General features: G+C 44.3%; 1 protein-coding gene across 9 annotated transcripts in view; it reads left to right on the top strand.

Annotated features, from left to right (window-relative positions):
* PDE4D (phosphodiesterase 4D) overlaps positions 1-24,311 on the top strand; it is a 1,020,783-nt gene that overhangs the window by 601,135 nt on the left and 395,337 nt on the right. The gene's annotated exons all lie outside the window — the stretch shown is intronic.

Below are 24,311 nucleotides of genomic sequence, written 5' to 3'. Positions count from 1 at the left end.
GCTTTGGATGTGCTATTCTATATATACTGTGTGTGTGTGTGTGTGTGTGTGTGTGTGTGTGTGTGTGTGTGTGTGTGTATGTATGTATGTATGTAGGTGGTAGTCATGTGACCGCCGGTCAGCTGACCGACAGTCACATGACCTCCTCCGTGAGCCCGACGGCTCACTATCCCGATGGTCGGCATGCCGACCAACAGGGACTATTTCCACTCGTGGGTGTCCACGACACCCATAGAGTGGGAATAGAATCCGTGGCGAGCGCAGCGAGCCCGCAAGGGGCTCGCTGCACTCGCCCGCCCCTCCCCGCCGGGATCCCGGCGTCGGTATGCTGCCGGGATCCCGGCGTCGGTAAGGTGACCGGCGGTCAGGAGACCGCCGGTCACCAGTACTACACCCATGTATGTATGTGTGTCTGTGTATATATATATATATATATATATATATATATACACACATACAGGTGAAACTCAGAAAATTAGAATATCATGCAAAAGTTCCTTTATTTCAGTAATTCATCTTAAAAGGTGAAACTAATATATTATATAGACTCATTACATGCAAAGTGAGAAATTTCATGCCTTTATTTGTTATGATTTTGATGATTGTGTCGTACAATTTAAGATAACCCCAAATCCAAAATCTCAGAAAATTAGAATATTACATAAAATCAATAATAAAAGGATTTTAAATACAGAAATGTCAGCCCTCTGAAAAGTATAATCATGCATATGTACTCAGTACTTGGTTTGGGCCCCTTTTGCATGAATTACTACCTCAGTGCGGCGTGACATGGATTCTATCAGCCTGTGGCACTGCTGAGGTGTTATGGAAGACCAGGATGCTTCAATAGCGGCCTTCAGCTCTTCTGCATTGTTCGGTCTCATGTCTCTCATTTCTGTTTTTAGAAAACTTTTTTTTATTGATTTTATGTAATATTCAAATTTTCTGAGATTGATTTGGGGATATCTTAAACTGTAAACCACACTCATCAAAATTATAACAAATAAAGGCTTGAAATATCTAAATTTGCATGTAATGAGTCTATATAATACATTAGTTTCATCTTTTAAGATGAATTACTGAAATAAATTAAGTTTTGCATGATATTAAAGAGTGAATTAAGCAAATTAAGTGGGAATAAGCCCTAACTGTGGTATTTCCAATGAAACCAGAAAAATGGTACAACTCTGGAAAGCTGTGTTAGCAGTATTGTCAACCAAAAACGAAACTATAAAAGCATGCTTTCATGTGGTCGTGCATCGCAGAACACCCATTGGTGAATTGTGTAATAATACAGTAAGTGGACTTCTTTTATTTTCCGGACACAGTGTGATCTACCCATGACAGAAGGGCAGTAGTGTATCAGTCTAATATGACCTGATGGATGTTTCTTATTACAAGGCCCATATTCAGAGTCAGCCTATAAAGTGATCTCATTCCTTGTGGATTTTTGTCCAATGCTTGTGCCTCACATAATATGAACTGAGATTGTTGTTATTATTCAAGTCAACATATACATTAAATAGATTTGCATGACATTGGCAATGTGCTGAATGAACGGGAAAAAAATCTAATGTATATCAGACTACTCCGCTGTGTCTGTGCCCATTCCTGCAGCAATCAGTGGGGTGTAATCACCAGAGGGTGGGATATCACACATTACAGTGCTATCTCCTGCCTGTGATAATGAGGGTTTGGCACTGTTACTAGTTACGGCATTACACTTTACAAAGTTTAATGTGATGATGGAGGTGGCGGGAATGTAGAGGTGTGACGGGAATAAAGAAGATAAATGCGGGAAAGTTAGTGGGGGGTATTTTTAAAACTACTGAGGCGTTAAAGAATTGGGAGAAATGGAATTAGGCAGGTGATGGGGGTAGATAAGAGGGGTGAGACTAATGAGGGGGGTAAACAGTAGAGTCAGGTAAATGGTGACCGCCAAGGGAATGAGTTAGGAGGTACAAATATGGAGGCAAGCGTAGAGGGAGGAGAAAAGCAATATAGGCAGATAATGGGGTCATTGTATGGCCTCATCTGGAATACTGTGATCAGTTCTGGAGGCAATATCTCCAGAAGGATATAAATACATTGCATACTGTACTGTACAAAGAATGGCAACTAAAATTGTGCATGGCCTACATCACAAAACCTACGAGGAAAGACTTAAAGATCTTAACATGTATGTTTTGGAGCAAAGAAGGGAAAGGGGACATGATAGAAATGTTCAAATATATCAAGGCTTTTAACAAGGTATAGTAGGCAGACATTCTTCAAAGGAAGAGAAGTGTTAGAACACGAGGTAATGCTCGGAGACTGTAGGGGGAGGCAGGTTCAGGGGAAATTTGAGGAAAAATTACTTCACAGAAAGAGTAGTGGACAGATGGAATAGCCTCCCATTAGAGTTAGTAGAGGATAAGACAATAGAGCAATTTAAACATACTTGGGATAGACATAAGGATATCCTTACAAAGACCTAAGGAACAAATAGGGTTGAGGTCACCAAATGGTAAAAATAAAATAAAAGGGAAGATTAGATGGGCCAAGTGGTTCTGCTGTCAAATTCCTTGTTTCTTTGTTTTTACAAGAGTGATGAAGGGAATGAGGAAGTTACAGATGCAGTGGTGAAGGGAATGATATGGGTAACAAGGATGGGGTGTAGAGATTGGCAAGTAAAGCAGGGAGGGTTGCAAATATTGATGTTAATGAAGAGGGAAGAGTGAGCACCCACACACAACGTCTCCCTCTGCCGGTGATTGAGACGGGATAGCCACCTATGAGAGGACATGAGGCCTGGTTAGTATAGACAGGAGGTAATGGGACGGGGAGTTTGAACTGTCAAATTAACACATTATGGGGGGAATTCAAATGTTTCAAAAGTCGGTTGAGTGTCTGTTTTTTTCCCTGTCTATTAGAAAGGAAAAAACAGACACCCAACTGACTTTTCAAACAATTGAAGATCCCCCTATAAGTGCTGTGATGTGTAGCTGCTACCTCTCTGTAATTTCCAACCAGTACAGTATGTGACACAGCGCTTTTAAATAATAAAATAAAAAAGAGGATTAATAACCCTCACATAAAAAAAAAAAATGAAGATACACTCAGTGTTCTGGACCCAATTCTGGAGACAGAAATGATGTCTCCTGCAGATTGATATCCTCTATGTATAGTCAGAAGAAACGTGTTGCAGTCTACCCTATGACTAGGACTTGGACACTCTTAGCAAAGGCTTTGACGAAACGCGCAGGAAGGCCTCCTGCCGGTTTATTACTATTTACTCAATAATAGTGCATTAATGTGTCTCCTGCTGGTGATAATGATGAGCAGAGAGGGACAGCTAAAGGCAATTGCCATCCGAGAAACCTCCTTTCAGTGCAGGAGAAACGTGTGCGGCTTGGTGCATAAAATAATGATACAATAGATAGTACAATTATGTTCTGTTGCCCCAAGGGGTTAAGCGGAGACGCACAAATACATTCAGCACTAAGAACCCTTTAGCATACATTTTCTGGGTCAGCACTGCCTGTAAGACTCTGTGTGCCTAACCTATCTGATAGCAGTGCTTACATTTTCTGCAACGTTGCTTCATCATCTTTCTCCCCAATGAACATTACAAAAAAATACTTTTAACTGATGATAAAAGTACATAGCCTTAAACTGATGATAAAAGTACATAGCAAACATAAAGCAATGGTGTTAGTAGACATTTTAGAAGGAGGTGTATAAATAAATATCACCATAAGGTCATCGCCATGGGTAGTGTAACCATTGCTGTCTGACACGTATTCCTTCATGCAGTCTCCCATAAATTGCTCTGGATAATACATTTATACAATTTCCATGCAATCATACACACATGAAACACTTCCTACACTACACTATATTCTCAGAACAATGAAACAGTGACCAATGCCTTTGCCTACACTTTGTTGCCTTTCCAGTTCCTGCTGCTACGTTGGAATGTTTAGATGCGAGCCGCAGTCATTGCCAAGCAGACGTAAGCTGTCATAGGATGTGTAAACACGACGGCATCTGCAGGCCTTGCACCATATGAGGACATTGGAACTGTATGAAACAGCAGTTCCTCGGCATGTGCTCAGGACATTGGTGTCTGACTGTAATCACAGACTGAGCCGGTCAGATTTCTTATTCTGACCCAAGAGGCTGTGAATTACTAGCATTGTGTGTACTGAATGAAGCCCCTCTGAAGGAAAATTAGAACTAGATTCAGATACAAAGCGATAAATCACCCCTCAGAGAACAAGCACTTAGTCCAGAGCCGGCCCTAACCAATATGATGCCCTAGGCAAGATTTTTGCTGGTGCCCCCTAGCACCGCCGCTATTTCTGCAGGAGATGCCTGGCATGAGTCAGCTGGCAGCTCTGCTAATGTCAGGCGCCTTTTGTTTATAAAAATGCATCTTATTTGCATTACTATGTGGCTAGAATGCACAAGCAGCTTCTGCTGATTAAAATGATATGCAGCATGCCTATATTCTGTGTGTGACTGCGGCTATATCTGCATATGAAATGCTACATTACAGTGATTTCCAGGACTACACTGCAACGTAGCATTTAGTATGCAGATACAGCCGCAGTCACACACAGAATATAGGCATGCTGCATATCATTTTAATCAGCAGAAGCTGCTTGTGCATCCTAAGCACACCAAATGCCCTAGGCAATTGCCTAGTTTGCCTATGCCTAAGGCCGGCTCTGACTTAGTCCTTCACAGAGAAATATCTACGTCTGAAAGTTGCGCTGGCATCTACTAGGAGCCAGAAAGAAAGTTTTCAATAAGGCCTCACATAATGGAAGTATATACATTGGTTGTGTTGAAGGAATGATATTTGCCCTGTAAGATCCGTCAGGGCCACACAGCGCTCTTCTGAATTGGCCATCTGTGCACTTTTACATCTGTGTGGCTTCATGATTCTCCTGTATGGGATGGGCGATATAGTCATAGAGTGCCAGCTCCTCACTTTGGGGCCAGTGCATAGTTTAAAGCAAATTGCCCAAAAATACACCTGCATGGGGGCTTATTCTAACTCGCACGCTTCTCTCTTCATGGATGCAGACGGCAAGTATTTGCGTACAGCACAGAACTTGCACATCTCTCCGTATGCCCACACTATTCTGTCTTTTCCGCAAAAAAGGGCATTTTGGGGCATGAACTCAGCCACCAGTGGCAAAGCGATCATACTGACCCACCATGACTTTGGCGGTGTCATGTCAAAAGCTCCTTGTGACTCTTGAGTTGTAATTGTAGTACAGGTGTGTTTCCGCACTGAAGATAATCATACAAAGGATAGGCAGCATATATTTAAGCCTAATTTAGAGTAGTACAATTGCTAGTATTGCAAGTATTAACTGGTTGGTGGTGCACCAGGGGTACAGTAGAACACTATTGGTAAGTCAATTCACACAAAACTAGAAAAAAAGACCCTTAGAAGGCGCACTTTTTAAAGAAAAGATATAAAGTAATATTGATATTGAATGGTTTAAAACATAACTTTTAATGAAATCTATATAGATTTCAAAAATAACCATTTTTATATAGATGTAATTAAAAGTTACGTTTTAAACCATTCAATATCAATATTACTTAATGTCTTTTCTTGATTGAGTGCTCCTTCTAAGGGTCTTTTTTTCTTGTTTTGTGTGAGTCAACTCTTGAGTTGTGTTTATGGGATTGCGACACCTGTTTCAGACCAATCTCTTGCACCGATCATGGAGCTAATCCTGATACTAGCTCTGATGGTTCTGGCCTCTTTCGTAAAATCAATGAGCGACTCTGGTTTCCGCTTGCACTAGATGAACGGACACTTAGCATATAGTAGTAATCAGGCTTCCACGGCTGCCCGGCTCCATAGACACTTTACATGCAACTCAGAATCAGCCCAATGTGTGCACGCAGGGTAATGTGGATATTTGCACATCATAGGCAAACGCGGAGGGGGTATTCCAATTGTCCATCTGCCAAGCAGCTACTACATGCAGTATAAAGGGTGGAATTGAGCTGCTGCACATGCCCAGTGGAAGCAAATTTTCCTACCAAGGGCCAAATGTAATAGAGTGAGAGTTTCAGACAGTGAGAGATTTGGTAAGGTTTTTCAGGTTTTTTTTTAAAGTGGCAATCATTTACTCAGCAATACCAGGTTGATCTTGCGGTGTAAATGATTGCCACTTTAAAAAAAAAACTGCAAAACCTTACCAATTCTCTCACTTTTTGAAACTCTCACTCTAATACATTTGGCCCCAAGTCTGTATGTGACTGAGCACTATAATTGCACCAGAGAGAGGATCTGGTAAGTGGCTTACCGTGATCATTGGGCCTGCATGTGTCTGATGTACTGTATTACATAAACTGCACTTTGTGTGGGGCAGACTATAGCTTGTTACATGCTGAATATGCATCCTTCATGGGCTGGCGCTAATTGCGCTAAAATCAAACATTTAGAAACTTCCCTCCAGAAATCCTGCGCTTTCCCCTACCCATAAATGGAGTTGCGTTATGCATATGTGCAGCTTCGCCTCCCCTATCTGTATGCTTGGTTTCATAGCCCGCATTATTATTAATAGTGCACAGTTGGGCCTCTCCCATACCTCCCAACTTTTCAGTTAATGCAGACGAGACTCTCGCGCGATGAAGCTGCACGCAATCGGAAAGGGATTCTGACTAGTGGGCTTGGCCTCGCTCCATGGACCCGTTTCCCGTCATTTTGGGGGCGTGCCCAGAACTCCCCAAGCAGCTGGCCAGCCCGGTGCTCATCCCCCAGCACTGAATACAAGCCAGCAGAGATCACTCACAGCTTTGCAGAACAGCAGCGGGTGATCAAAGGATCCCCCAACTGCCCCTGTCCGCGGGACTCTGCGATCCGCGGGTGGGACTGGGTCTGAATAACGGGACTGTCCCATGGAAATTGGGACAGTTGGGAGGTATGCCTCGCCTATCCTAGCTGCAAGAGAAAAGAGGCGAATCTTTACCTACACATCACTCTGCATAGCCCGCAAACACCCCCTCACCATCCAGCAGTTACGCCCCGTCAGTCGTAAGTGGAGATGCCTCTGAGTTGCCCATAGTCACATGCACAGGGAGCTCCACTCAAAATACTGACTTGTGTGCAACTTGGCTGTCACCTCTCTGTATGTGTATTTGGCTCACCCTGTCACCGTGTTGCTGGAATATCTCGGTCTTAGGTTACCGAGGTTTATTTGTGAAATACAAGTGCGCATCTTCCATTGTTCCTGTTCACATTCAAATTACCGCCCTGCCACTTTCCGTTCCAGCTCTTTGTCTTTTGGTTCTAAAGAGCTGACTCCAAAGATTGATATATTTTGGTTCCTAATTCCAGTCTATCTATAATGTATATATTTTATGCATTATAAATGTTAGCATTGTTGTTCTGCATACAAAGTCTTGTCGTTCATTATTGTGTAGGAGAAATGCAGCATATAGGGGGGCATATGTCACCAATTCCTGGGTGTAACAGGTCAGCTCCTCATTCTGTACAGATCAGGCAACTATCAGCAGCAGAGGTCACAAAGTGCATCTTCCACCCAAGGTTCCTAACCCTGACAAATAGTGGGAAATGTATCAAACCTTCAGAGAAATAAAGTGATGACGTTGCCCATAGCAACTGATCAGGTTGTAGCAGTCATTTTATAGACTGAGCTAGATAAATGAAAGCTAGATTGATTGCTATGGGCACATTCTCCACTTTACCTCTCTCTCAGGTATGACACATCAGTCTCCCATTACAGACTCAAAAGAACTTGTTCTATCAAAAACTGATTGGAATCTTCCAGGCTTTGGTCTGAATGGCTGCAGTCAAATAATGTCCATATGTGATTTTGTGCGCAGTCATCATCCAAGCATGTTAGCTGTGTCCCAAAAGAATTAGAAAATGCAGACGTTGGCAGTGCTTGAAATCCCACAGTTATTAGTCCCCAGGACAAATCGTCCAAAAACATTATTATTATTATTATTATTATTATTTTTATTTAAGATGTCTTTTGTGACACTCAGCAGAGAACGTCATTCTCTTATGTGTCAGCGAGAAAATATTCAAATTATACAGAGCCCAATGAGTGCGTCCTTGTGCTGCAGGGGGCAATCAGCAAACATGGAGGCATCGGGAAAAAATCAGGTTTTCAGTATAATTGTCTGGGAACATGAATTTTACAACATTATATCACATTGATACTGATGACAGGTTAGTCCAGTGTTGCATACAGAACAGATGTTTGAAATGCTGCAGCATAAATTGGAGATTAATGGAGCCTTACTTTTCTTTGTGCTCTTGTTCTTTCTGCCACAGGGTGTTCGGAAAGTCACTGTGCACTTGTGAATATTTATTAACACACGTTTCAATATATAATACATGATGTAAGCACGAATGATAATTATAAACAATGTTGAACATGTCCACCGTTAAGCCCTATACACACTAGACAAGATTTTGAAAGATCTCGCTCAGAATGGACGATCTGAGCAAGATCTTTCACAATCTCATCCAGTGTGCACTCTAAATGTCGTTAACGAACCTCTCCCTCAGCTGCTCCGTATAATTTTTGTAATATGCAGATTAGAAATGTTACCTCAATGCTGATTGGTTGCCATGGGCAACTTCTCCACTGTTTTCACTGCTTTATGAAAAGTGCACAGTGACTTTCCGAACACTCCTGTATATATGTACTAGTCTCCAGTACGTTCCTCACATCAATACCCCATCCCCCATACGTAACCACCACTATACTTACTGGATCAGCGCACAGGTAATTGCTGCCAGCGCATTCATATTCTGAAATACTCTGTGCTACTGTTCACATTACACGGAGTATGATTTTCAGGGTTATATATATATTTGCTGTCCTAGCTAAACAGGCTTCCCGCACTCTCTGAGAGAGAGTCTCACCAATAGCTACAGCTGCTGATACTTGGTGATAGCCTCCGCAGCTGATATCCTTTAATAACTATGGAATAAATAGTTTAAGCACTATAATATTTCCGGAATAAAACAGTTTTGGTAGAGACAGGGCTTTGAAAAACAAACCAAATAGTCCTGTCCCTCCCAACCATCCGCTTTCACCAGAACACACTCTACTGTACTGCGGTCAGGCAATCAGGACAAAGATCTCAGAATGTGGGAGTTTGCACTGACGCATGCTGTGTAGGTACTGTAGGTGTTTCCACATTAGGCAGCATAAAAAAATCATGTTTAAAAAGAAAACCTACAACCGCATGTGCGTATCTTTACTGGGTGCTGGCTACTCCCATTCACCATTCTTCCCTCTCTGTGGGCGACACATATATTATACGGAACATTGTGCGGACACCATGGACCGGATATAATGACACCGGAGACTGTTGGAGGTGCAAGATGCCAGCCGATCTCAGATGTGTTTTTTAAGGGGCAATCACTCACAAGGCATGGTTTGGTAAGGGTGGTGACCCGCACACAGCAACCACTTTTCTCTGACGTCCTAGTGGATGCTGGGTACTCCGTAAGGACCATGGGGTATAGACGGGCTCCGCAGGAGACTGGGCACTCTTAAAAGAAAGATTAGGTACTATATCTGGTGTGCACTGGCTCCTCCCTCTATGCCCCTCCTCCAGACCTCAGTTAGTATCTGTGCCCGGCCAGAGCTGGATGCACCCTAGGGGCTCTCCTGAGCTTCCTAGAAAATAAAGTATTTGTTAGGTTTTTTATTTTCAGTGAGATCTCACTGCTACGTGGGACTGAGGGGAGAGAAGCGAACCTACCTGCTTGCAGCTAGCTTGGGCTTCTAAGGCTACTGGACACCATTAGCTCCAGAGGGATCGAACACAGGCCCAGTCCTCGGTCGTCCGGAGCCGCGCCGCCGTCCCCCTTGCAGAGCCAGAAGAACGTAGAGAAGTTGAAAATCGGCGGCTGAAGACTCCGGTCTTCATTAAGGTAGCGCACAGCACTGCAGCTGTGCGCCATTGCTCCCTTAGCACACCACACACTCCGGTCACTGATGGGTGCAGGGCGCTGGGGGGGGGGGGGGGCGCCCTGGGCAGCAATTAGATTACCTTACTTGGTGAAAAGCACATAATACAGTCTGATAAACTGTATATGTGCATTAACCCCCGCCATTAAAGTACATAAAAGGACAGAAGCCCGCCGCTGAGGGGGCCGGGCCTTCTTCCTCAGCACACCGGCGCCATTTTCTCTTCACAGCTCAGCTGGAAGGAAGCTCCCCAGGCTCTCCCCTGCAGTATCCTGGTACACAAAGGGTAAAAAAGAGAGGGGGGGCACATAAATTTAGGCGCAAAACTGTGTATATAAGCTGCTATAGGGGAAAAATCACTCAGTATAGTGTACATCCCTGTATTATATAGCGCTGTGGTGTGTGCTGGCATACTCTCTCTCTGTCTCTCCAAAGGGCCTTGTGGGGGAACTGTCTTCAAATAGAGCATCCCCTGTGTGTGTGGTGTGTCGGTAGCGTGTGTCGACATGTCTGAGGTAAAAGGCTCCTCTAAGGAGGTGATAGAGCGGGTATGTGTGTGGGAGGGTGTCTCCGTCGACAACGCCGACACCTGTTTGGATATGTGTAAGTGCTGAGGTAAAATTATTGCACAAAAGGTTAGGGAACAGAAAGGAAATCTACCCTGGTCTGTCCCTATGTCACAGAGTCCTTCAGAATCTCTCTATGTTCACTATCCAAAATAACAAAGTATCGACACGGAGTTTAACTCCACTGTCGACTACGATAATGCAAAGTTACAGCCAAGAGGGCTAAAAGATATTCAATATATGATTATTGGAATAAAAGATGATTTGCATATCACTGATGACTCATCTGTCCCTGACACGAGAGTACACATGTTAAGGGGAAGAATGCTGAGGTAAATTTCCCTCCTCTCATGAGGAAAAAGAGCGGGAATCTCCAGACAAGAGACGGCAGCTTCCCACAAGAGAATTCTCAGGCTGTATCCTTTCCCCACTAGGGCCAGGATGTGTTGAGAATCTTCCCCTTGGGTGTCCTGTTTGCACTAGCTATTCTCAGGGATCCTGCAGATAGTGTGCACATTCTAGTATACTACCCAGACCGGCGATTGTGTCGGCATGGGTTTATAGCGCTGTGGCAGCGTGGACAGGTACCTTATCAGCAGAGATTGAGACCCTAGTATGCATATAAATATTTTCAGATGCTGTCTTAAGTGATAGATATATAATTATAAAGCATGTATAAAGGGACATAAGTATACTGGGTCCTAGAGACAAAAGCTATGTCGATTTCTGCTTGACGTGTCCTGTAGAATATACATTGGACAGATGATGCCGACTTAAGAGGCATATGGAAGGCTGAGGATTGTGTGGAGAAAGGTTCTCGGGCCTGGTCTCCACAGATATAGCTGGTGATTCTGATATTTTGCCTTAAGGAAAGCACGACATTATTAAATGCAGCTTTTCGAATAAAGAAACAAGAAAGTCTGAGGTGCGTCCTTTCTTGTCAGAGCCGGGAGCAGAGGAAAGAAGCTGTACAACACAGCTAGTCCCCAGGAACAGAAGTCCTCCCCGGCCTCTACAAAAATCCACCGCATGTCGCTGGGGCTCCACAGGCGGAGCTAGGCCCGGTGGGGACACGCCTTCGTAAATTCAGCCACAAGTGGGTTCACTCCCTGTTAGATCCCTGGGCAATAGAAATTGTATCGCAGGGATACAGGCTGGACTGTGAGAAGATGCCCCCTCACCGAGGACCCGGCGGGCTTCCCCTCAAGAGAGGGAGCCAGTGTTAACTGCAATTCGTAAATTGTATATTCAACAGGTGGTGGTCAAGGGTCCCCTCCTTCAACAAGAGGGTGTTATTATTCGACCATGTTATAATCCCGAAACCAGACGGTTCGGTTAGACCCATATTGTATTAAAATCCCTGAACATATACCTGAAAAGGTTCAGGTTCAAGATGGAATCGCTAAGAGCGGTCATTGCAAGCCTGAAATGAATCGGGACATAAGGGATGCATACCTTCGTGTCCCCATTTATCCACCTCATCAGGCGTACCTCAGAATTGCGGTACGGGATTGTCATTACCAATTTCACCAAGGTAATGGCGGATATGATGGTGCTCCTGCGGAAGCAAGGTGTCACTATTATCACATACTTGGATGATCTCCTCATAAAAGCGAGATCAAGAGAGCAGTTGCTGGACAGCGTATCACCTTCTCTGGAAGTGAAACGGCAACACGACTGGATTCTATATATTCCGAAGTCGCAGTTGGTTCCTACAGCTCATCTGCCTCGCCTAGGCATGATCCTAGACACAGACCAGAAGAGGGTTTATCTCCCGATAGAGAGAGCTCAGGAGCTCATGACACTGGTCAGGAATCCATTGAAAACCAAAACAGGTGTCAGTGCATCACTGCACTCGAGTCCTGGGAAGGATGATGGCATCATACGAGGCCATCCCCTTCGGCTGGTTCCATGCAAGGACAATGGAACTTACTGGACAAGTGGTCCGGATCACATCTTCAGATGCATCGGTTAATCACCCTATCCCCCAGGGCCAGGGTGTCTCTCCTGTGGTGGCTGCGGAGTGCTCACCTTCTCGAGGGCCGCAGATTCGGCATTCAGGACTGGGTCCTGGTGACCACGGATGGGGGGCAGTTACACAGGGAAGTAAATTCCAAGGTTTGTGGTCAAGCCAACAGACTTGCCTTCACATCAATATCCTGGAACTAAGGGCCATATACAACGCCCTAAGTCAAGCGGAGTTCCTGCTTCGCTACCAACCGGTTCTGATCCAGTCAGACCGCAGGGGCTCATGTAAACCGCCAGGGCGGCACAAGGAGCAGGGTGGCAAGGGTAGAAGCCACCAGAATACTTCGCTGGGCGGAGAATAAAGTAAGCGCACTGTCAGCAGTGTTCATTCCGGGAGTGGACACGACCTCCACCCGGGAAAGTGGTGACTTCATCAGGAAGTCTTCACGCAGATTTGCAAATTGATGGAAACTGCCTCAGGTGGACTACATGGCGTCCCACCTCAATAAAAAGATAAAAAAAGGTTTTACGCTGGGTCAAGGGACTCTCAGGCGATAGCTGTGGTCGCACTAGTAACACCGTGGGTGTTCCAGTCGGTCTATATATTCCCTCCTCTTCCTCTCAGACCCAAGGGCTGAGAATTGTAATAAACGGAGGAGTGTGAACAATATTCTTTGCTCCGGATTGGCCAAGAAGGACTCGGTACCTGGAACTGCAAGAAATGCTCTCAGAGGACCCATGGCCTCTGCCTCTCAGTCAGGACATGTTGCAACAGGGACCCTGTCTGATCCAAGACTTACCGCGGCTGCGTTGGACGGCATGGCGGTTTAACGCCGGATCCTAGCGGAAAAGGGCATTCCGGATGCAGTTATTCCTACGCTGATAAAGGCTAGAAAAGACGTGACAGCAAGACTTTTTCACTGTATATGGCGAAAATAGGTTGCTTGGTGTGTGGCCGGGAAGGCCCTACAGAGGAATTCCAAGGGGGGTTGATTCCTGCACTTCCTACAGTCAGGAGTGACTATGGCCTTAAAATTAGGATCCATAAAGGCCAAGATTTCGGCCCTATCCCTTTTTCTCTCAAAAAGAACTGGCTTCACTGCCTGAAGTTCGGACGTTGTTACAGGGGTGCTGCATATTCAGCCCCTTTTGTGCCTCCAGTGGCACCTTGGGATCTTAACGTGTGTTGGATTCCTAAAATCCCACTGGTTTGAGCCACTTAAGACCGTGGAGCTAAAATATCTCACGTGGAAAGTGGTCATGCTTTTGGCCTTAGCTTGGACTAGGCGTGTGTCAGAATTGGCGGCTTTGTCATGTAAAAGCCCATATCTGAACTTCTATATGGAAAGGGCAGAATGGAGGACTCGTCCCCAATTTCTTCCTAAGGTGGTATCATTGTTTCATTTGAACCAACCTATTGTTGTGCCTGCGGCTACTAGGGACTTGGAGGATTCCAAGTTGCTGGACGTAGTCCGGGCCCTGAAACTTTATGTTTTCAGGACGGCTAGAGTCAGAAAAACTGACTCGCTATTTATCCTGCATGCACCCAACAAGCTGGGTGCTCCTGCTTCAAAGCAGACTATTGCTCGCTGGATCTGTAGCACGATTCAGCTTGCACATTCTGCGGCTGGACTGCCGCATCCTAAATTAGTAAAAGCCCATTCCACGAGGAAGGTGGGCTCTTCTTGGGCGGCTGCCCGAGGGGTCTCGGCTTTACAACTTTGCCGAGCTGCTACTTGGTCGGGTTCAAACACACTTGCAAAAATTCTACAAGTTTGATACCTTGGCTGAGGGGGACCTTGAGTTTGCTCATTCGGTGCTGCAGAGTCATCCGCACTCTCCCGCCCGTTTGGGAGCTTTGGTATAATCCCCATGGTCCTTACAGAGTACCCAGCATCCACTAGGACATCAGAGAAAATAAGAATTTACTCACCGGTAATTCTATTTCTCGTAGTCCGTAGTGGATGCTGGGAGCCCGTCCCAAGTGCGGACTCTCTGCAATACATGTATATAGTTATTGCTTAACTAAAGGGTTATTGTATGAGCCATCTGTTGAGAGAGGCTCAGTTATTGTTCATACTGTTAACTGGGTATGGTTATCACAAGTTGTACGGTGTGATTGGTGTGGCTGGTATGAGTCTTACCCTGGATTCCAAATCCTTTCCTAGTAATGTCAGCTCTTCCGGGCACAGTTTCCCTAACTGAGGTCTGGAGGAGGGGCATAGAGGGAGGAGCCAGTGCACACCAGATATAGTACCTAATCTTTCTTTTAAGAGTGCCCAGTCTCCTGCGGAGCCCGTCTATACCCCATGGTCCTTACGGAGTACCCAGCATCCACTACGGACTACGAGAAATAGAATTACCGGTGAGTAAATTCTTATTTTTTGCTGCATGCTTTGAATAGAGGACCTGTCACCTCAGTGAAGACACCATAGAATATAGACTGAATATAGAATATAGAAATAATAGACTGAATAGTGATTCACAGCCAACAGTTGCTGCCCCCGGGTGGCACTTGATATGCCGGCTGTCGGGATCCCGGCGCTCAGCATACCGGCGCCGGAATCCCGACAGCCGGCATACAGACACCTCTGGAGGGAGTATAAATGGCGTTGTGCCACCGTGCCCGCAGCGCAGCAAGATCTGAAGCATACATGTTACTTGCCCATAGTAGGGGACCCGCTGCCCCCATCTATGGGCAAGTAACGTGTATGCTTCAGATCAGGGGCGGTTTAATAGAGGAGAGGGCCCATGTGCAGGCTCTGTACAGACCCCCTCCTCTCTGTCCGCAGCGTCATTGTCCCAGTGATTCCTGTCCGCAGCGCCGGCCGCCACAGGATTCCAGAGGGGTCCCTATAAATATATGGGTGTGACGTGGGCCCCGCTATAGATATGTCACTGCTTCAAATAATGTTTGAATTCAAATAGTTTTGCTAATCACATTTGTAATAATGATTGCAATATATTCATAGTGACTTTGGTTGCATTTCTGTCAGCAGAATCCTGCACTGTATCCCTATTTCAGAGGTGTATTGCAGTGAATTGCTCGGCCTGACACTGAGTAGATGGATGACTGCATGAGGATTAACCAGCTAATGCATCATGCAAGTGTCACATACTGTTTGTGTTTTATCTGCAAAGCAGTGCTTCATGTTACTCCACACTAAGCTGGCATCTAGAGTCCCCTGCTGTCTGGCAGCCAATCAGAGCTGTTCCTTGTTGATGTCATGTCATAACAATGTTACCCACATGTCCAGAGGGCCCATTTCTTACATATTTGCCATTTTTCCACATATTAGGCCCATGAGCAGGTTATATTTTGTTCTTTCAGTCTTGGCTTTTACAGATGAAAAACAGACCTGATGCTGCATGTGATTCCTGGCAGAGAAGGATGTAACCAAGTGTACATAACAATAGCTGGTGTTGTAGGACAATACAGAGTATACATAAATGAACATGTTAGGGAGAAGACAGACTTCAGTACGATAGGCACTCTTCTGTTTTTCTTGTATCAGGATTATATTTGCTCCAGCATCCTTCCCAACTGTCCCAATTTTAGCGGGACAGTCCTGTTTTCCAGGGACTGTCCCACCCGTGGGCCTCAGTGTCCCATGATGTATGTGTGTGTGTGTGTGTATATGGGTGAGGGGAGGGGGTAGTTGGGAACCTTCTCTCTCTTGCTGCTCTGCTTAGCTGAGGAGCGGTGAGTAGCCGCTGTTCATGCCCCAATAGTGATGAAAATGGACGTGGCTTGCGATCGCAGCACTCCCATGAGACCAGTCCCCTTAGTCACGAGGTCATGCCCCCTAATTTCAGGTGCGCCTTTGTCGCATGCAACTGTCCCTCCTGCAGCCACGTGAAGTTGGGAGGTATGCTTCTGTGTGACTGTACACAGTAGATGCAGACCCTCCAACCTGACCACAGATATAAAGTGCTCTGTTCCTGGACTTCCCACATAACCAAACACCCTTCTCATCACTTCATCAATTCAGCACAGGTGACTGCAATAGTAAATTACAGTATGTAGGAAGTCAAGGAGCGGAGCTTTTAGTACGCGATGGAAGGGGTCATAGTGGAGGGTCTGTATGCTTGCATACAATACATTTGATTAATTGAATATAAAGGTTTTATCCCACTGTACTTCAGATGTGTCCACTTACATCTAGCCTCCCTGCATGCTAAACAGCCCTTGTAGTTAAGCTATGCCACGGTGTGACTCAGTAGCGCCGAGCGTATTTTCATGCGACTTTTAACAGTAGAGTCCGCTTATGCGTCCTATTTGCTTAGTGATGCGAATAAGATGCATTTTAGGCAACAAAAAGACTCCCGACGCTAACGGAGCTGCCCGGGACCAGTCAGCTCGCTCACGCCAGACATCTCCCGCTACATGGATTATGTACACAAGGTGTACAGTGTGAGGTCACATCTGTATATACAAGGGCTCTAATTCCAAAGTACAAGCTGATACAATATGAATTAGTTTCATAACACTAGACACATGTGAATTACATATTCAGAAAGTATATGAAGTAACTGCAGTGCATCTATGCAGCACATATTCCATAAATACAGTATATGTATTAATATTCTGTAAATGGATGCAGGAGTTTTTTTATCTTTAACAAACCGGGTGTATTGTACATGCATGTTACTATGCTGCCACTGTTGTACACAGTGTGAGCCAATATCTCTCTACTTGCATCTTCCTTCTGGATCCCCATCTGGCTAACTAGCTTACATTGTTTCAGCATGACCACACCCCCTCTGCCAGTAGCCACGCCCCCTTGAGTGGGATAAGGAAGCCCCACAAAGAACATCACACAATTCCCTGCATGGACATTTTGGTAACCTTACACCACACTCACCTGTGCAGTAATGATCACAACTTAGTTGTCTCTGGCCAGAAAAATGCCACACACAGAATATTGGGGCAGATGTATTAACCTGGAGAAGGCATAAGGAAGTGATAAACCAGTGATATGTGCAAGGTGATAAAGGCACCAGCCAATCAGCTACAATATGTAAATTAACAGTTAGTATCTGGTGCCTTTATCACCTTGCACATATCACTGGTTTATCACTTCCTTATGTCTTCTCCAGGTTAACATCTGCCCCATTATTATGTATAGCATTGTAGTGTTATCACTACATTTGTACTTGTTTCCCTGCTATTTTCTATAATTCCCTCATATCCCATTCATCTATGAGAAGTTATACAGGGATGCTCTCACTTTAATGTCTCTGCATTGTCTCAATGTCTGGTTAGTAGGACTTTCCCTTACAACAAATGTGTGTCTCGCACCAGGCATTCATACAATAAGGGAGATTCAATTCAAGGTTTCCTCCTGTAATTACCCGCAATGGTTGTTGTTTTGCACAGTTACTGGAACAATCACTGTACATGATTCAAAGGGGGGAATATAATTCAGCACAGTGTGCCACCATTATAGTCGTGCAAAGGCAATCCGCACCAGATTTCATATCTTAGGGTCACTGCACCCAGTGACGCAGGACCGGTTCTGCACTTGTGCAGTACAGAAAACATTGGGTATGTGTGTAAACCATTGGTTATCGTTCATCTCTGAGTCAATCCCATTGTCTACTCTGTTCAGTGGTAATGTGCTCAAACAGACATTATTGTAATGTCTGGCGCCACATCGCTCTAAGGTAAATTGAACCCAAAATGTAATATTAAACAATGTGTACCCAGCACAACATCGTGGGCGACGGGACCCGGCGGGGGAGCCGACATCGGCAAGTGCATACACACTTACTGATGCCGGGAGCCAGCCATGGGGGTGGGAAGGGGGTGCGGGGCCATGCTGCAGTCTGCAGCATTGCCCTCACTAGCGACATCTCTAGATTGAGCTGCATGCAGGTCCGACGGGCAAGGTCGTTGATCTTCAGTAACCGTTGTAATTCCTGGTGGCTGCTGAAAAGCAGAAGCATCATTAACCACCAGTATTAAAGCTGCTATTGGAGACCTGCTTTCAGTTGTGAGGTACTGTACAATTTAGGAGAGACGGTGAAAGGAGATAACATGAAAGATAGATCAGTTATTGTAGAAACTGGCTTCCATACTGGCCTCCACTAGTAATGTTCACGGGACCTCCTTAGTGTTTTTTTATTTGCTTTCGCGTTGCACTTGGTTTAGGTGCCAGCCTACTGGTATCGAAGCCAAGAGTCCCGTATCCTACTTGAATTTGTTGTGAAATGCTGAGCGATTAAACTGCAGGCCATAAATGTGTCTCTGACCATCTTGGGCTTGTTGATGCATCGTTCTGCCCTCGCTTTGTGGTTACCCCCCACTAAGAGTAGCTATCTGAGCTATTGTTTATCATCGGACACTTGTACTCCATCTTCACAATAACATATTACTCAAGGCGATCCTGTTATTGGCATGATGGCACTCCTCAGTACCGCGTTGTAAATTTCCCATCACCTTGACTAATTCTGATCTGTTATGTATTTGTGAGTTGCAGTTATGTGGAAGATAACAAAATCTTGAACTACAGTGCAGCCATCTTTACCTTTGTCTGTGTACCACCAGGTTGCTATGAGGTAGCGGAGGCTGTTCCTGGACAGATGTCCCTATCAATGTGCTGTGTATTGTGGGTTCTTACTAAAGATGAAGATTGTCCATATGTAGAGAGTCCCTTATTTTACTAACAAGTTGTGAATTACAGGTTAAGTCTCCCATCGGATTTTTCCATATTTTGGAATATTTGCCTACCTTAATGAGATATACTGATCATGGGACACAAGTCTAAACACAAAATGGATTTATCTTTCATATATACCTTATACACACAGCCTGAAGGTCATTTTATACAATATTTGTAATAATTTTATGCATTAAACAAAAGTTTGTGTACATTGGGCCTGATTCATGTTTGTAAGTACTGCAAAAAAGCAAACATCTGGGCAAAACCATGTTGCACTGCAGGTGGGGCAGAAGTAAGGAGGGGTATAGCTGCCTAGATGAGTTCAAGGAGTGGATGAGTGCCAGTTGGCTGAGACTGAATCCTGATAAAACATAGGTCCTTATGATAGGACCTCAACATCAAATGACAAGGCTGCAGCATAGCCAACCAGCTGGACTGACACTTGGGGGTACACAATTACAAAACACAGATCATGTGCGGAATCTTGGCATGTTCCTGGATGGTGGGTTGACACTTAAACATAAGATATCAGCCACAATCAAATACTTATTCTTTCATATCATGAACATAGCCAGAAGCAAACAATTCCCTCTGAAGATCTGCCAAAAGTCATACATGCATTTGTATTATCTCCATTAGACTACTGTAATGCCCTCTACCTTGGTCTCCCAGCAAAAGAATTGCACCGCTTACAGCTGGTACAAAACGCAGCTGCCAGGCTGTTAACCAACCAGCCCTGTTCCAGCCACATAACACCCATCCTCTACTCAGTGCCAGATTAAGGTTCTCATGGGCCTGGAGCTGAAATTTCTGAAGGGCCTAGTGTGTGCCGCTGCAGTGGGTGTGTCCAGCACGGTGGGTGCATGGCTACTGATAATGGGGGTGTGATCAGTGATGTGTGTATATATATATATATATATATATATATATATGTGTATATATATATATATATATATATATATATATATATAAACATTTGTGTGTGTGTGTGTGTGTGTGTGTGTGTGTGTGTGTGTGTGTGTGTGTGTGTGTATGCACATGTTTGAAAATGAGAAAACTCTCAGCACTTAAATGTCCAATTATCTCCAAAAAAATTATTGAAACACACAAAAACATACACAGAAAATAGAAAAATTCCAAAAATAAAAATCAGATAAAGCAAATGTGAACACACTCCCTTCTTCAAAATGAGTGGTCATCATCCTTAGTCAAGGATCAAAATCTAGAAACAACAAAAGAGGACAATGTGCCAAATAGTGCAGAATGTAACTGAAACTGATTTGTGTAAATCCTTACATACTAATCCTCTTTTGTTATTTATAATACATATTTATCTCCATAGTACAACAAACAGAACAGGAGAGCACACAAGGAAGCTGATTCAGCAATAGTTGAGGCAGCATCTTCTGACAGTCGCGCAACTTTACGGTTAAATACTGCTATAAAGCCCTTCCCCTGTGTACAAGTGTGCATCCATCCAAATGTACAAGGACTGAGATGCTACTTTTTCAGCATCTATAGACACAGGCCCTCATTCAGACCTGATCGCTCGCTAGCTGTTTTTGCAGTCCTGCAATCGCATAGTCACCGCCCACCGGGGAGTGTATTTTAGCTGTGCAAGTGTGCGATCGCATGTGCAGCCGCCCTGTACAAAAAGATTTTGTGCCGTTTCTGAGTTGCCCAGGACTTACTCAGCCGCTGCGTTCACTTCAGCCTGTCCGGGACCGGAATTGACGTCAGACACCCGCCCTGAAAACGCTTGGGAACGCCTGCGTTTTTCCAAACACTCCCAGAAAACGGTCAGTTGCCACCCATAAATGCCTTCTTCTGTCAATCTTCTTGCGATCAGCCGTGCGAATAGATTCTTCGCACAAACCCATCGCAGAGCAACGAACCGCTTTGTACTTGTGTGATGCGCCTACGCATTGCGGTGCCTATACATGCGCAGTTCTGACCTGATCGCAGCACTGCAAAAAACACTAGCGAGTAATGAGGTCTGAATCATCCCAAGTCCTTAGACGCCACCATCAGTCACACCATGAAAACATAGAATGTGACGGCAGATAAAAACCATTAGGACCATCTAGTCTGCCCATGTACATACACACATTTACACACTAGGGTTAATTTTAATTTCTTTTAGTCAGGAGCCAATTAACGTACCAGTATATTATAGGATTGCGGGAGGAAACCAAGGCAAGTACGGGGAGAATATACAAACTCCACACAGTTAGAGCCATGGTGGGAATCGGACCCATGACCTCAGTGCTGTGAGGCAGTAATGCTAACCTTTACACCATCCGTAATCATACCTGCCCTATGGAAGTTGCAAATTTCCCATCTGAGTATTACCTCCAATAGTCATTTTTATTGGACTCAAGATATCCACCTGGTAAATCTCAGTCATGCTGGCTCACCAGATTTCCTAACAACGTAGATAACAAATCTGCATGCGTTTTAACTGGAAGTCCACGCACATCCGGAGCTACTGGAACTTTCGGTCCTGCGCTCAATCCAGCTGAAATGCACTATGCCTCCAGAGCGCTGTGTTCCCACATTTCTGGCTTGCGTTTTACTTAGGTGGAACGCACAGCCCTCCCATGATTATAAGACCACCATATCGCCACCACAGGGCACAGCGTATTAAAACGTTCTGGAGCCAAGCAAACAGGGCCATATAACAGGGGCCTCAAATATATATTAAACTAATTAAAGTCATATACAGTGATTTAAAATCAATCGATATATATATATATATATATATATATATATATATGTACATTTATTTTGTATATGTGTGTGTATGTATGTATATATACATACATATATATACACACATATACATATATAGTATATATATATATATGTGTGTACAGTATAATATATATGTATACATATATTTTATATATGTGTGTGTGTATATATGTGTGTATATATATATATATATATATATACATACATATATTTTAAATATATATATATACATATATATATACATACACATACACACACACCATATATTAAGGTCAGTGCCTAAATTGTCTTTATTTTACCAGCTTTGCAGCAGCCAGCAGGAGTACACCCCTCCTCAGGAGGATCTCTATGGAGGAACCTACTCAGAGGTTGTCACTATGCAGCATGATCAGCATCTGCTGTTGCTTCCTTCACATCGCGTGCGGTGGTGCCGGGGCGGCGCTCTCCGACGTCACACGTCCTGACGTCCCTGCGTATGCGTCGCAAGGAGGCGGAGGAGCCAGGGTAGGTGAAGTGACCGCGAGTCTTCCATTGCGGCTATGTGGGGGGACGTTTATAATGCTGGTGCTGACGGAGGGTGTGAAGCGGGGTCGCGACCAGGGGGGGCGGGGCCTTGGACGGACTTTGGCATGCTGCTGTAGCAGGAAATTTTTTTTTCCTCTCTACAGCAGCAACACACCAGAAGCTGTGGGCCTATTTTGATGGGGGGCTTGGAGCTGCAGCTCCATCCGCCCCATTGTTAATCCGGCTCTGCCTCTACTCACTCCACTGGTTGCCTGTAAGATGGCGATTCATCTTCAAGAATGGCTTACTGACTTTCAAATCCCTACATTACGTCCCGCAGCCTCCCCAAACCCACCGCCGTTTTCGTTGCCATGCCCACCCAACTCAGCAACGACGCCACCGCAGTGCTACATCGCCGCCCTGTTCCACCTCGCAAAGGCATTTGCATAAGTGAGATGCGATCGCATCTCACTGTGTGCGCGTGCGCAGTATGTCAGCTGCGCACGCGCCCTGTGCATGGGATCGGCAGTATGTGATTACATCGCTGATGCATCGCATACTGAATAAGGTCCTATATTATGTTTATTCTATCTGTTAAGCGCCTTGAGTCCTATTGGAGAAAGAGCGCTATATAAATAAAATTATTATTATAAAATTTACAGAGAGAGTCAGATGTGGGTGGATTATTATCAAACTCAAAATCTAAATTGCAGTGTAAAAATAAAGCGGTCTATCATTTGTGTGCTACATGCAGAAGCAGCCAGTATTTACCCTGCACAGAAAAAATATAAATGTATTTGCTTCCCTTGCATGGCAACATGGTTTGTTCCAGATACAAAGTTACTTGCCTATTTTTATTTTATTTTATTTACATACAATTACAAACATAAATCAGGGCCATTGAACCATCAGAGAGCAAAGGTGTCACTTTCTCAGTCACCCTAAACAAATTCCGGATTTCGGAACTTTGGATATGGGAGACTCAACCTATAATAGTAAATTAGTAGTACTCCACTGCATAGATACATAGTAGAGTAAAAATGTTCTGCATGCATTTATATTAAGCTATGTCAGTTAGGTCGGGTGACACTTGTGTTGCATTTCTCTAGGGTACATAGTGATTTGTCAAGTCTCACAATTAACACGTAGCAAGTGTGAGGATTGTAATACAGTTATATAGGTGTGATGAGTAGCACATGAATGCCTCTGGCCTTTGTATTGCGGGATAATTACTATACAGTATGTCATGCTTGTTATGTCATGTTGTAAAGTATAGGCTCCGATGTGTGGTATGTAGAGTAATGAGCTGGCTGTACTGATTGCTCTGTAAAGGGAGAAGGCTCATTAACCCGGACTACAGAGCCTAACAATGTTTTTCTTCACAAGTCATAGTCCATTTAATAGATATAGGTTTTGACTGACAGCGGATAACATTGTGATGGTAGATTAGGCTGTGCGATATTGTACTAAATATCTTCATCTATCCAGACTTGTTGGCTTAGTGAGAAATGCGTTCTTTGTGCTGTGTTGTTACGTGCCCCTGAGATCACATGCACAGATGACTGATGTCTGACATAGGGAAGATAATGCGCTGTCTCTGCCAGGTGTCACCAAATACAGTATGTGTAATAAATGGTACTTAAGTTTCACACAGTTCATGTTACTGTTTCTTTATTATATACATTTTGTAACATTCCTGTTCCATTTATCCATAATTCATAAAGATAAATGTAGCAGAAGATGTTTTTCATACCCCTGTTCTGCCAATCATCTTAAGCTCTGGAAGGCTTACTGTAATCTCCGACAATGGACTGACATACTGTAACATTTACATTTCAAGAAACTGCAGGAACGCAACCGTTGGTGTCATCAGTCAAACATAT

Source organism: Pseudophryne corroboree, chromosome 1 (genome assembly GCF_028390025.1).
Source record: "Pseudophryne corroboree isolate aPseCor3 chromosome 1, aPseCor3.hap2, whole genome shotgun sequence".
NCBI lineage: Eukaryota > Metazoa > Chordata > Amphibia > Anura > Myobatrachidae > Pseudophryne > Pseudophryne corroboree.
The sequence above is the reverse complement of the archived record's forward strand: the minus strand, read 5'-3'. Positions and strand labels throughout refer to the sequence as shown.